The sequence below is a fragment of the Anomaloglossus baeobatrachus genome, chromosome 3 (assembly GCF_048569485.1).
Source record: "Anomaloglossus baeobatrachus isolate aAnoBae1 chromosome 3, aAnoBae1.hap1, whole genome shotgun sequence".
Taxonomy (NCBI): domain Eukaryota; kingdom Metazoa; phylum Chordata; class Amphibia; order Anura; family Aromobatidae; genus Anomaloglossus; species Anomaloglossus baeobatrachus.
Genome location: NC_134355.1, coordinates 676,265,731 through 676,279,995, shown reverse-complemented (window position 1 = coordinate 676,279,995; position 14,265 = coordinate 676,265,731).

The following is a 14,265-nucleotide window of genomic DNA, read 5'->3' as shown; positions in this document are numbered from 1 at the left end:
AAACTGATAGAGACATTCTCCAAGCGACTGCAGCTGTAATCGCAGCAAAAGGGGGCGCTACAAAGTATTAACTTACAGGGGATGAATAACATTGCACGCCCCAATTTTCAGTTATTTAGTTTTAAAAGTTTAAATTAAGCAATAAATTTAAGGGGCCGAATACTTTCACAAGTCACTGTATGTTAGAAAGTTGCAAAACTTTTCATATTAAGTTTATAACAGGCTCCTATAATATCCAGTTGGCCGTGCACACCGCCGCAGACACATCCTTTACATAACTCCGCTCTCATGAAGATTTCATCACCTGTTTGTGAAAAATACCTTCCCACAGGAAAAGTCCCACCAGGCCGTGACCTGTACATGTTTTCTTCTCTCATTACCTCCTGTACTTTCACCTTTACACCTCGAATTCCTGTCCTTGCCTCCACCGGTGCAGCCTCCAGCCTCCATTATTACATCCTCACCTCAGACCCTCATGAGAAATATCCATGTTATTTTTGTAATTTTTTTTTTTGTTACGTGCGGTGCGACTTATTAGAGTTTTTCACATAAAGGAAAAGTGCAACCAAAACCCTTTAAGCAACTTGTAGTCATTGATTCTGAATGGTTTCCACATTGTAGCTGTTCGTGGCTGTTGTGTTTATTCATGGCATATACCGTATTTTTCGTTTTATAAGACGCACGGGATTATAAGACTCACCCCAAATTCAGAGCAAGACTAGGAGAAAAAAAAATGGGGTCCATCTTGTAATCCAGTGGTGTTTTACTGGAGGGGGCAGTAGCGGTGGTGGAGGAAGCTGTGCTGGAGCTCCGCGGAGACTGTGACCCGGGCTGCGGCAGAGGCTGGTGCTGCTCTGCTAGGGCAGCTGTGCTGCGCCTGCGGACGGTGAGGGCTTCAAAGAAATGGCGCCTGGAGTCAACGCAGATTGAGCTCTAGGCTCAACGGCAAGCTGAGATCTCATCTGCGCAAGCGCCACCTCCGGGTGCCATTTTTCTGAAATCCGCTGGAGAGAGATCAATGAGCTGGAGGCAACTCCTGCCCAGATGAGAGCTTGAGCCAAGAGCTCCAACTACGCACTTGCCGACTCCGGGCGGCATTATTTGAAGTCTTCACCACACGACCCGCAGCCCCAGCACCAGCCACCGGGAACCCCGCACAGTGGCTGCTGACACTGCTGCCGCAGCACCAGCCTCCGCAGACCCCGCACCAGCCCTGCCACCTCATCCCCTGCACAGCCGCCACCTCAGCCCCTGCACAGCTGCCACAGCATTCCCCCGGCCCCTTGCGACCCCTCTCCACCACCCCGGTAAGCTACATTCAGATTATAAGACGCACCCCTCACTTTCCTCTCAAATTTTTGGGAGGAAAAGTATGTTTTGTAATTCAAAAAATACGGTAATTTCGCTACTCTAGAAAATGTTTCAGACCCGCCCTTTTAAGAAGAGCGTGTAAGAAGGTGCTCAATGTATGGAGACTCACCCCTGAAGACACCGACCATATTGTATTAATGTGATGTTATAGTATTGAAATTGATGCCAAGTGTTTAGCGAGTGCTGCTGCTTGTGATGTAGCAGAGCCCAAGCAGATGGCAGCTGGTGCCACCTAGCACTGAGGCCTGGTAGGCCTCAATTATATGTATAGGGTATGGTGGGCTATTAATGTGTGAATCTTATGAGTCATGTATCTGTAGAAAGTAAGATATAAGAATGTTAAACAGGATATAGATAGAATGTGCTAGTGACAAGAGAAGTGTTATGTAGATAAAATGTCAGGGTGCTGCACTGGGTATCTCAGCCGCTTCCTAGGGCAGGGACACCAGGGGTGAAGGAAAGGTTTAGCCCCCGGGAGGAGTCTTAGAGGGTTGAGACAGGAAAAGGGAAGGGAGATGAAGATGGCTGTCAAAGAAGCGCTGCCTGTAACACATCAGGGGGTTGCACCTAGACACAAGCCAGACCACGACTACAGTGCCACTTGCCACCCTGATGCATTTGGCGTAGTCGGTAGGATCGAAGCCATGCATAGTAAAACTTTGCTAGATGCGGGGAAGATTGGGTCACTACGTGAGATGATGACCAAGATGACGGATCATGGCGCTATGTAAAGGAGAAGCCCCATCTGTCGTGGGCATTGCAGCCTACAAAACGTGCCTGGACGAGGCAACACTCTGTACTAAAGAGACGCCCTGTGGTCAGTGGTGCCCGCCCCCGAAGGGTGTGTTGAACAGAGTGACTCCTCCCGATCATGTGTGCTGATGGAGAACAGTAGTCAGTCAAGGCATAACAGGTAGATAAGCCAGAAGGGACCACACCCTGGAAGGTGTGGACAGGAAGACGGCCACTCCCGGAAGAACACTGGCCAGCGCAATCTTGGAGAGCGATGTCAACCGAGGAGGAGCCTGAGAGCAAGCCCTCAGTGAAAAGTCCCCTATAGTCCCCCCATGCTTGTCAATCGTTTGTTCCCATACTGTCCCCATATGCTTTCCCTCTGTTCCATTACATATTCCTCCCCAACACTGTCCCCTCACATTGGTCCCTCCATTCTGTCACTGCCCACCTTTCCCCCATACTGCCCCTCACACTTTTCTAGCACTATACAGTTCCCTCACACTATTCCACCCATACTGTTCTACATACTTTACCTCCCATACTGTTCCTCATGCTTTTTTCTCCCATTTGGTCACCTCACACTTTTCTCTCCCTCATAATGTCCCCTTATATTAGTCTGCCCTCAAACCTTTCTTCCACCATAGTGTCCCTCAAACCTTTCTCCCACTATACCATCACTTCACATTTTTCCCCCCAGATAATGTTCCCTCACACTATCCCCACTCCAACAAAACTTCTCAATATCTTTGGCTCCATTGGAGCGCTTATCTTATTATCAGCCATCCTCCACCGAGGCACAGGAGTAAGGTCAGAAGCATGATCAGGTGATTGGCTCAGAGAACGTCCAAAACTCACTCGTGAATTCAGCAAAACTTGCCTGGGAGACACCTCGGACCGCCGCATTAGGCAACCTGACTGTGCCTCACTGCTGACTGACCTCACCCTCTCCATAGATATACCCCTGCCATCTCACATGTTTCAGAGCGTTTCATCAGTCCAGAACACATGTCTATCTGATATTAACAATCCTAATGTTGCCTGCAGTTGGGCTCTAATTCAGATGTCATGATCTGTCACTATGACAAGAAAATCCATAACTCCTTGGAGTGGTCACGGGTGGACTTTGCTCTCTCGTTTAGACAGCGCAAAGCCTTTTTCGATGTAAAAAGAGCACATGAATCTCCTGCACTATGGTATCCCTGAACTATGTGAGGCCTTTTTCCACAAACCCACCCAACAAGTTACTGGAAAACCTGTCTCCATAAGCCAACCACATATCATATCGGGTGAAAGTATTTACTTTAGATTTCATGCTTGGTTTTGGAATTTCTGGGTGGCACAAGCCTTTCATCTTGATGCCCGAACCTAAAAAAAAGCAGAAAGTGTAAAGAGATTGAGAAAACAATAGTCTCATGCAAAGGGAGAGAATCAGCCGCCTTCTTAGCGGCCATGACAATCGTGTAATGACCTGTAACGCATCAGCTGAGAAAGCACCTTCTCCACCCCTCAACAGGATGCCAGCCATGAAGACGCCCAACTATCAACCCTAAAGAACATACAACCATCAAATTTGAACAAGGAACAACTATGAACACGTGTAATCTTATAAATTATTTTCCACCCTATAGGTAATGTGGATATTGATGACCTGGTAGGTAAACTGTCTGGACAATTTCAGATCCACTGTGATTGTAGACAGCTTTGATTTGTTGCCTTCAAGAACCTTCTCTCTAGAAATCTCAACTTGATGGTTCTCAAGAATGTTCCATGTAGGAATATCAGTTTGGCCATATTTCAACTGCAACGTTACTGGAGTATCGAAAAGCACAAGGTGTGCCATACTCAGGGACATGGCCAAGGTAAGGAAGAGCTTTTTCTCTAGACTCCTTAGCTTGGTTATTGTCAAGAACATTCTCTGTAGACATCTCAGCTGTCGTGGACATCTTCCGATGTTAGGAGATTTATGACAGGTTTGGGCCCTGAGTCTCACTTAGCCTTCTGAGTTTCTGGAAATTACCATGTGTGCAGAATTATTAGGCAAATGAGTATTTTTATCACATGATACTTGTTATACTTGTCGTCCTACTCCAAGCTGTATAGGCTGAGAACCAACTACCAATTAAGTAAATCAGGTGATGTGCCTCTCTAATGAGGAGGGGTGCGGTGTAATGACATCAACACTCTATATAAGGGGTGCTTAATTATTAGGCAACTTCCTTTCCTTTGGCAAAATGGGTCAGAAGAGAGATTTGACGGGCTCTGAAAAGTCCAAAATTGTGAGATGTCTTGCAGAGGTATGCAGCAGTCTTCAAATTGCTAAACTTTTGAAGCGTGATCACCGAACAATCAAGTGTTTCATGGCAAATAGCCAACGGGGTCGCAAGAACCGTGTTGGGCAAAAAAGGCGTGAAATAACTGCCCATGAATGAGGAAAATCAAGCATGAAGCTGCCAAGATGCCATTCGCCACCAGTTTGGCCATATTTCAGAGCTGCAACGTTACTGGAGTATCAAAAAGCACAAGGTGTGCCATACTCAGGGACATGGCCAAGGTAAGGAAGGCTGAAAAACCACCACCTCTGACCAAGAAACATAAGATGAAATGTCAAGACTGGGCCAAGAAATATCTTAAGACTGATTTTTCAAAGGTTTTATGGACTGATGAAAAGAGAGTGACTCTTGATGGGCCAGATGGATGGGCCAGAGGCTGGATCAGTAAAGGGCAGAGAGCTCCACTCCGACTCAGACGCCAGCAAGGTGGAGGTGGGGACTGGTATGGGCTGGGATCATCAAAGATGAACTTGTGGGACCTTTTCGGGTTGAGGATGGAGTGAAGCTCAACTCCCAGACCTACTGCCAGTTTCTGGAAGACAACTTCTTCAAGCAGTGGTACAGGAAGAAGTCGGTATCGTTCAAGAAAAACATGATTTTCATGCAGGGCAATGCTCCATTACATGCATCCAACTACTCCACAGCATGGCTGGCCAGTAAAGGTCTAAAAGATGAAAAAATAATGACATGGCCCCCCTTGTTCACCTGATCTGAACCCCATAGAGAACCTGTGGTCCCTCACAAAATGTAAGATCTACAGGGAGGAAAAACAGTCCACCTCTGGGAACAGTGTCTGGAGGCTGTGGTGGCTGCTGCACACAATGTGGATCGCAAACAGATCAAGCAATGACAGAATCTATGGATGGTCGGCTGCTGAGTGTCATCAGAAAGAAAGGTGGCTATATTGGGCACTCATTTTTGGGGGTTTTGCTTTTGCATGTCAGAAATGTTTATTTCTAAATTTTGTGCAGTTATATTGGTTTACCTGGTGAAAATAAACAAGTGAGATGGGAATAGATTTGGTTTTTATTAAGTTGCCTAATAATTCTGCACAGTAATTGTTACCTGCAGAAACCCTCCTAAGATAGCCAAATCTAAAAAAAACCCCACTCCAACTGCCCAAAATATTAAGCTTTGATATTTATGAGTCTTTTGGGTTGATTGAGAACATAATTATTGATCAATAATAAAAAAAACCCCTCTAAAATACAACTTGCCTAATAATTCTGCACACAGTGTAAATGTGTTTTCCTTTCCTTTGGTGTATTCAAGGTTAATGTCAGTTTCGTTGCCAGCAGCTTTCTAGCAGTCCATATCAGGTGCAGCCACTACGTGACCACGCCCACCACCTTCAAATAGTGGCAATACCCATTAAGCTTTGCTGTTGATAGAATCCATTCTGTCCCGGCCGCCTAGGTGGATGGAACTGCTGGGGTTCTGACCTGAGCCCATCTGACTGCTGCCACGGAGTCTGGCTGCAGCCATGGAGTTTGTGTGGGTATCCTTTCTCCACATTTGTCTTCCTACCCTTCGTGTTGTATTAGTGCAGAGGTGGGACTAGTGTTCTTCGCCGGCCAGCTCGCTAGCCAAGGTTAATTGTAGGGCCAGCTAGGGTTCAAGGTATCCTACTCAGTGACAAGGTTGAAAGAACCTGTATAGGTCTGGCTAGGGAGTGCAGGGTACAGCTGCAGGTGCGTGCAGAAGGTGTCTCATCTTCCCCCTCCATAGCGCCAGGACCTATCGTTTTTAAAGTGTGCCCCCTTCATATGTGGTGTTTTTATAGTGTGGCAGACATCTGTAGGTCTGTGCACAACTGTCACGCCGTGTATTCGGACCTCTCCCACTCCGAGCGTGACATTAGCTTTTTTGTTCTTAAGAATATTCTCTTTAAGCCCCTTAGCTAAGCTGCTCTTAAAAATGTCATCTGTAGACATTTTACCTTGTTGGTTCCCAAAAGAATTCTCTTTACACATCTTAGCTTTTTGTGTTCTCAAGAATGCTTTTGCAAGACATCCTAGCTTGGTTGTTATCAAGAACATTCTGGCAGACATGATAGCTTTTTGTTTCTCTAAAAAATGTTCTCATTAGATATCCTAATTTGGTAATACTCCAGAACATTTTCTCCAGATATCTCAACTTGGTTGTCCTCAAGAACATTTGTCTCTACAGTTCAGGTAGGTTGCTCTTAAAAATGTTCTCTAGACATCTCAGTTGGGCTATTGCCAAGAAAGTTCACTATAGATTAGGGGTCACAACCTGTGACCCATGAGCTATGGGTGACCCTTGATGCCTTTCTATGTGGCCTTCAACTATCTGGTCTCAGTCACATATACTGTATATCTATACTAGCTGTAGTACCCGGCGTTGCCCAGGATAGTAACTGTCTCTGTCTCTCTCCCAGTCTCTGTCTGTCTGTGTCTGATGTCTGTCTCTGTGTCTCTGTCTGTCTGTAGCAGTCTCTCTGTATGTCTCTATCTCTGTGTCTGTCTCTCTGTCTGTCAGTCTTTTTCCCCGTCTATCTCATTCCAGATCTGTATCGTTCTAGGTCTGTATCGTTCCAGGTCTGTCTCGTTCCAGATCTGTCTCGTTCCAGGTCTGTCTCTTTCCCCGTCTGTCTCTTTCCCCGTCTGTCTCTTTCCCCGTCTGTCTCTTTCCCCGTCTGTCTCGTTCCAGGTCTGTCTCATTCTAGGTCTGTCTCATTAAAGGTCTGCCTCGTTCCAGGTCTGTCTCGTTCCAGATCTGTCTTGTTCCAGGTCTGTCTCTTTCCCCGTCTGTCTCTTTCCCCGTCTGTCTCTTTCCCCGTCTGTCTCTTTCCCCGTCTGTCTCTTTCCCCGTCTGTCTCGTTCCCCGTCTGTCTCGTTCCCCGTCTGTCTCGTTCCCCGTCTGTCTCGTTCCCCGTCTGTCTCGTTCCCGGTCTGTCTCGTTCCAGGTCTGCCTCGTTCCAGGGCTGTCTCGTTCCAGGTCTGTCTCTTTCCCAGTCTGTCTCTTTCCCCGTCTGTCTCTTTCCCCGTCTGTCTCGTTCCAGGTCTGTCTCGTTCCAGGTCTGTCTCGTTAAAGGTCTGCCTCTTTCCAGGTCTGTCTCGTTTCAGGTCTGTCTCGTTCCAGGTCTGTCTCTTTCCCTGTCTGTCTCTTTCCCCGTCTGTCTCTTTCCCCGTCTGTCTCTTTCCCCGTCTGTCTCGTTCCCGGTCTGTCTCGTTCCAGGTGTGTCTCGTTAAAGGTCTGCCTCGTTCCAGGGCTGTCTCGTTCCAGGTCTGTCTCTTTCCCAGTCTGTGTCGTTCCCCGTCTGTCTCTTTCCCCGTCTGTCTCTTTCCAGGTCTGTCTTGTTCCAGGTCTGTCTATTTCCATGTCTGTCTCTTTCCCCGTCTTTCCCCATCTGTCTCTTTCCCCGTCTGTCTCTTTCCCCGTCTGTCTCTTTCCCCGTCTGTCTCTTTCCCCGTCTGTCTCTTTCCCTGTCTGTCTCTTTCCCTGTCTGTCTCTTTCCCCGTCTGTCTCTTTCCTCATCTGTCTCTTTTCCCGTCTCTTTCTTTCCCCGTCTCTCTCTTTCCCCATCTCTTTCCCCGTCTCTCTCTTTCCCCGTCTCTCTCTGTCTCTTTCTCCGTCTCTTTACTTGTCTGTCTTTTTCCCTGTCTCTTTCCTTGTCTCTGTCTCTTTCCCTGTCTGCCTCTGTCTGTCTGCCTCTGTCTGTCTCTTACTGTCTCTGTCTCTCTCTATCCGTCTCTCCACCGACATGATATTACCTCATACATAAGCTTCTTATGCTAACAATGTCTTTTCGTTCCTATAGCAACCAATTACAGCTCCTATTAATAACCTAATAGCTCGCAGCTCCATTGACTTTAATGGAGGCAGATTTTTTTTGGAGAGTAACTGTAAAGCGCGGGGTTAAATGTTCCCGTCAAAACTTAGTCTATGACGTTCCCCGAGCCACAGGGGTGTCGGTGCAAAATTTCGTGTAAATGTAACGGTGCAAATTCCTTTAGCGGACATACACATACATACACACACATACATACATACACTGAGCTTTATATATTAGATTTTATGTTAGGGAATAGAGAAGTGGGGATGAGTTGAGTACATAATAATGGATGCACCATGTGGTCATGTCTCTGACCAAGTCTCAAGTCTTCTAGGTGGGTAGTTGATGAAGGAAAGAGGTGGTCAAGTATGAGTGCAGCAGTCATTGTAGTTCATGGGTAGAGGCACTCGCCTGTGCCAGCGTCTCGTATAAACTACAATGGAGAAAGCCAAATCCATGGTTTCTTCCTTTCTAGAACAAGAGAGAAGAAGACCTCTATCCTTCTGAAACGATGTTTGTGGTGTTGTATTGTGGTCTCGGAGGTTGGTTCAATCTGACAATGTGGTCCTCAGACCAAAAAATGTTATGTGCCCCTGCTCTAGACATCTTGGCTTGTTGGTTCCCAAGAGTATTCTTACTTAGGACCACCATCTATTTGCTTCCTGGGACATTGTGTCCACCACAGTTGGTTATCGTAAACAATAGACACCATGAACATCCACTAATGGCCTTTCTATTGTTTCGCCTACATTTGATCACTGAATATGGCTACGGCAACAGATGTCCTAAACAACGGCTAGATAAATATGTAGCATGCAACGTCTTCACCCAGCAGTTCCTTGCAAATTGTTCCAGCCTAATTTACTATAATTTGATAATGAACAGAATAGCGAGTGCAGCTCTGGAGTATAATACAGGATGTAACTCAGGATCAGTACAGGATCAGTAATGTAATGTATGTACACAGTGACTGCACCAGCAGAATAGTGAGTGCAGCTCTGGAGTGTATAATACAGGAGGTAACTCAGGATCAGTAATGTAATGTATGTACACAGTGACTGCACCAACAGAATAGTGAGTGCAGCTCTGGAGTATAATACAGGAGGTAACTCAGGATCAGTACAGGATCAGTAATGTAATGTATGTACACAGTGCCTGCACCAGCAGAATAGTGAGTGCAGCTCTGGAGTATAATACAGGATGTAACCCAGGATCAGTAATGTAATGTATGTACACAGTGACTGCACCAGCAGAATAGTGAGTGCAGCTCTGGAGTATAATACAGGATGTAACTCAGGATCAGTAATGTATATACACAGTGACTGCACCAGCAGAATAGGGAGTGCAGCTCTGGAGTATAATACAGGATGTAACCCAGGATCAGTAATGTAATGTATGTACACAGTGACTGCACCAGCAGAATAGTGAGTGCAGCTCTGGAGTATAATACAGGATGTAACTCAGGATCAGTAATGTAATGTATGTACACAGTGACTGCACCAGCAGAATAGTGAGTGCAGCTCTGGAGTATAATACTGGATGTAACTCAGGATCAGTAATGTAATGTATGTACACAGTGACTGCACCAGCAGAATAGTGAGTGCAGCTCTGGAGTATAATACAGGAGGTAACTGAGGATCAGTACAGGATCAGTAATGTAATGTATGCACACAGTGACTGCACCAACAGAATAGTGAGTTCAGCTCTGGAGTACAATATAGGAGAGGAGGTAACTCAGGATCAGTACAGGATCAGTAATGTATGTACACAGTGACTGCACCAGCAGAATAGTGAGTGCAGCTCTGGAGTATAATATAACTCAGAATCAGTAATGTAATGTATGTACACAGTGACTGCACCAGCAGAATAGTGAGTGCAGCTCTGGAGTATAATACAGGAGGTAACCCAGGATCAGTAATGTAATATATGTACACAGTGACTGCACCAGCAGAATAGTGAGTGCAGCTCTGGAGTATAATACAGGAGGTAACCCAGGATCAGTAATGTAATATATGTACACAGTGACTGCACCAGCAGAATAGTGAGTGCAGCTCTGGAGTATAATACAGGATGTAACAGGATCAGTAATGTAATGTATGCAGTGCTGGGGGGTGCTGTTAGGCGTAGGCGCGCTGCCGGTCGACATTGAGGAGCCTCATCCTCTGTCCCTATGCATCACCCCTCATCCTCTGTCCCTATGCATCACCCCTCATCCTCTGTCTCCATGCATCACCCCTCATCCTCTGTCCCCATGCATCACCCCTCATCCTCTCTGTCCCCATGCATCACCCCTCATCCTCTCTGCCCCATGCATGAAACCTCATCCTCTCTGTCCCCATGCATCACCCCTCATGCTCTGTCCCCATGCATTACCCCTCATCCTCTCTGTCCCCATGCATCACCCCTCATCCTCTCTGTCCCCATGCATCACCCCTCATCCTCTCTGTCTCCATGCATCACCCCCTCATCCTCTCTGTCCCTATATATCACCCCCTCATCCTCTCTGTCCCCATACATCACCCCCCTCATCCTCTCTGTCCCCATACATCCCCCCTCATCCTCTCTGTCCCCATACATCACCCCCTCATCCTCTCTGTCCCCATACATCACCCCCTCATCCTCTCTCTCCCCATACATCACCCCCTCATCATTTCTCTCCCCATGCATGAAACCTCATCCTCTCTCTCCCCATACATCACCCCTCATCATTTCTCTCCCATGCATGAAACCTCATCCTCTCTCTCCCCATACATCACCCCTCATCATTTCTCTCCCATGCATGAAACCTCATCCTCTCTCTCCCCATGCATGAAACCTCATCCTCTCTCTCCCAATACTCTGTCCACAGATAGTTCCCTCCCCCACCCATACTGTGTATATACATATAGCCCCCTCCCCATCCTTTGTCCCCCTATAGTGTGTGCACAGATGGTTCCCTCCCCCATCCTCTGTCCCCCCCATAGTGTGTCCACAGATTTTTCTCTCCCCCATACAGTTTCATAAATATTCCCCTCTTACCCAATAATGTTCCATGTCTTCTTCAGCTCCACACTGGAGCACTTCTCAGTGTTTCTCTGCCGCCTCCGCGCTGCAGCGCCGGCGTCCGGGTCAGCAGTCTGATCAGCTGACCTGGTCACATGACAGCCGTCGCTCTGACCCGGAAGTCAGCGCCGTCGTCACGGCTCCAATTGAGCAGTGGGAGCCGCGCGCTGCAATTTGTATGAGTGCGGCTGTCAGCGTGACAGCCACGCTCAGAGAATAGCGGCTCCCACCCCAGCAGACTTCCACACCGCCGCATCAGGGAGCCCGACAGCGCCCCTAGAGACGCCTCTGGCTTGTGCCTCCGCTCCACATGGCTAATTTGTATAGTTTACAAATTAGCCATGTGGACAGAGCCAGAGGCGCTCTTCAGATTTTCCGGTACGTCGTACCGGCGCGTACCACCGCAAAAAAAGCACTGAATGTATGTACACAGTTACGCAAAATTGTAGCTGTATTTTGTATGACGAGTAAATCGTGCTTCTGCATGGAGTCCTCAGACTTCTTTTGAAGATTTGCTCTTCCTTATCATATCGGACTTATGCGGGTGTCACACAAGGCGATCTGTCGTGCGATAGATCGTCGGGGTCACGGTTTTCGTGACGCACATCCGGCTTCGTTGGCGACGTCGTCCCGTGTGACACCTCCGAGCGATCGCAAATCGGTGACAAATCGTGAGTCGTGTACTCGTCGTTTATTTTTAAGAAATTGTTTATTTTACTTTGTGCCGGTTGTTCATCATACCCGGGGCAGCACACAACGCTCCGTGTGACACCCCGGGAACGATCAACACAGCTTACCTGCGTCCCACGGCTCCCGCCGGCAATGTGGAGGGAAGGAGGTAGTCGGGATGTTACGTCCCGCTCATCTCCGCCCCTCCGCTTCTATTGGCCGGCCGCTGTGTGACGTCGCTGTGACGCTGAACGTCCTTCCCCCTTCAGGAAGTGGATGTTCACCGCCCACAGCGAGGTCGCTCAGCACGTAAGTACGCCTGAAGGGGGTTAAACGACTTTGTGCGACATGGGTAGCGATTTGCCCGTGACGCACAAACGATGGGGGCGGGTGCGATCACTCGTGCGATCGCACGATAGATCGTACCGTGTAAAGCCCGCATTACTGTCAGCGCTTTCCAGACATCATCTCTGTCCCCATTAGGGCTCACTATCTAAGTTTCCTATCACTATAATAATAAATAATAAAAAAATCTTTATTTCTACAACACCAACATTTCCCGCAACGCTTTACAATTTGACTTTGAAGCATTGGAAGAAATAGAAAATCTCTGAGGAATCGCACACAAGTATTTGGAGAAAATACAGGCTCCTGCCATATGTTATTCTTGGTGGGATTTAAATACAAAGCACCATGTGGCGGTATTTTACATGTAATATACTAGACTCCATCCAGCAACACACGGATCTTCTCTGTGTATTGCACCTTACTCTTTATTTGTGTCCTGTTACTGATATCATTGCTCAGAGTCAATAGATGGTTGACTCCTATGTTTTATACACACGTTGGACCCCCGGGCGCTGTGAGCCCACCTGGATATTGTCAGGGAGACATTACTGTCCTCCAGGTCACGGCACAGAATGGAGGACGTCACGGGTCACCTCACCGGAATAAGATGCCTAAAAGGCAAGTGAGTGAAAGGAAAGGTTAAAAAGCTCCCACGTGTGTTTTGTTCCATTTGTTTGGCCGAGGGGGCATCATCCCAACTGGGGGCACATTCCACGTATGTCAGACCACGGGATACATTACAATGAGGGACAGTAAAAAAGGAAATACTGACTAATAATTGCTTTCTGATGTTATAAAGCCAGAAGTAGTTATCAGTGGGGACTACTATGGTGGGGACCACTATCCGGTCACTGGGACTGTAATGAGAATTGTCAACCCCTGTGTGTGCTAAAGGCACATAGGTCATGGACCGGCAGAGCTGAGTATGCTGGATGGTACATTGGTCATAAAACAGCATAGCTGAGTATGCTCAATGGCAGTTTGGTCATGGATAGTAGAGCTGAGTATGGTGGATAGCAGCTTGGTAGTGGGATGGCAGAGCTAAAGCATCCAGACAGACACTTTGGATCAGCAAAGCCAAGTTTGCTGGATGGCATCTTGGTATAGCAGAGCTCCAGGTCCAGCGCTGTGTCTCTCACCTTCTCGAGGTCCAGCGCTTTGTCTCTCACCTTCTCTTGGTCCAGCGCTGTGTCTCTCACCTTCTCGAGGTCCAGCGCTGTGTCTCTCACCTTCTCCGGGTCCAGCGCTGTGTCTCTCACCTTCTCCGGGTCCAGCACTGTGTCTCTCACCTTCTCAGGGTCCAGCGCTGTGTCTCTCACCTTCTCTGGGTTCAGCGCTGTGTCTCTCACCTTCTCCGGGTCCAGCACTATGTCTCTCACTTTCTCTGGGTCCAGCGCTGTGTCTCTCACCTTCTCCGGGTCCAGCGCTGTGTCTCTCACCTTCTCTGGGTCCAGTGCTGTGTTTTCTCACCTTCTCGAGGTCCAGCGCTGTGTCTCTCACCTTCTCCGGGTCCAGGGCTGTGTCTCTCACCTTCTCTTGGTCCAGTGCTGTGTCTCTCACCTTCTCTGGGTCCAGTGCTGTGTCTCTCACCTTCTCCGAGTCCAGCGCTGTGTCTCTCACCTTCTCTTGGTCCAGCGCTGTGTTTCTCACCTTCTCAGGGTCCAGCGCTGTGTCTCTCACCTTCTCTTGGTTCAGCGCTGTGTCTCTCACCTTCTCCGGGTCCAGTGCTGTGTCTCTCACTTTCTCTGGGTCCAGTGCTGTGTCTCTCACCTTCTCCGGGTCCAGCGCTGTGTCTCTCTCCTTCTCGGGGTCCAGTGCTGTGTCTCTCACCTTCTCTTGGTCCAGCGCTGTGTTTCTCACCTTCTCAGGGTCCAGCGCTGTGTCTCTCACCTTCTCTTGGTTCAGCGCTGTGTCTGTCACCTTCTCCGGGTCCAGTGCTGTGTCTCTCTCCTTCTCTTGGTCCAGCGCTGT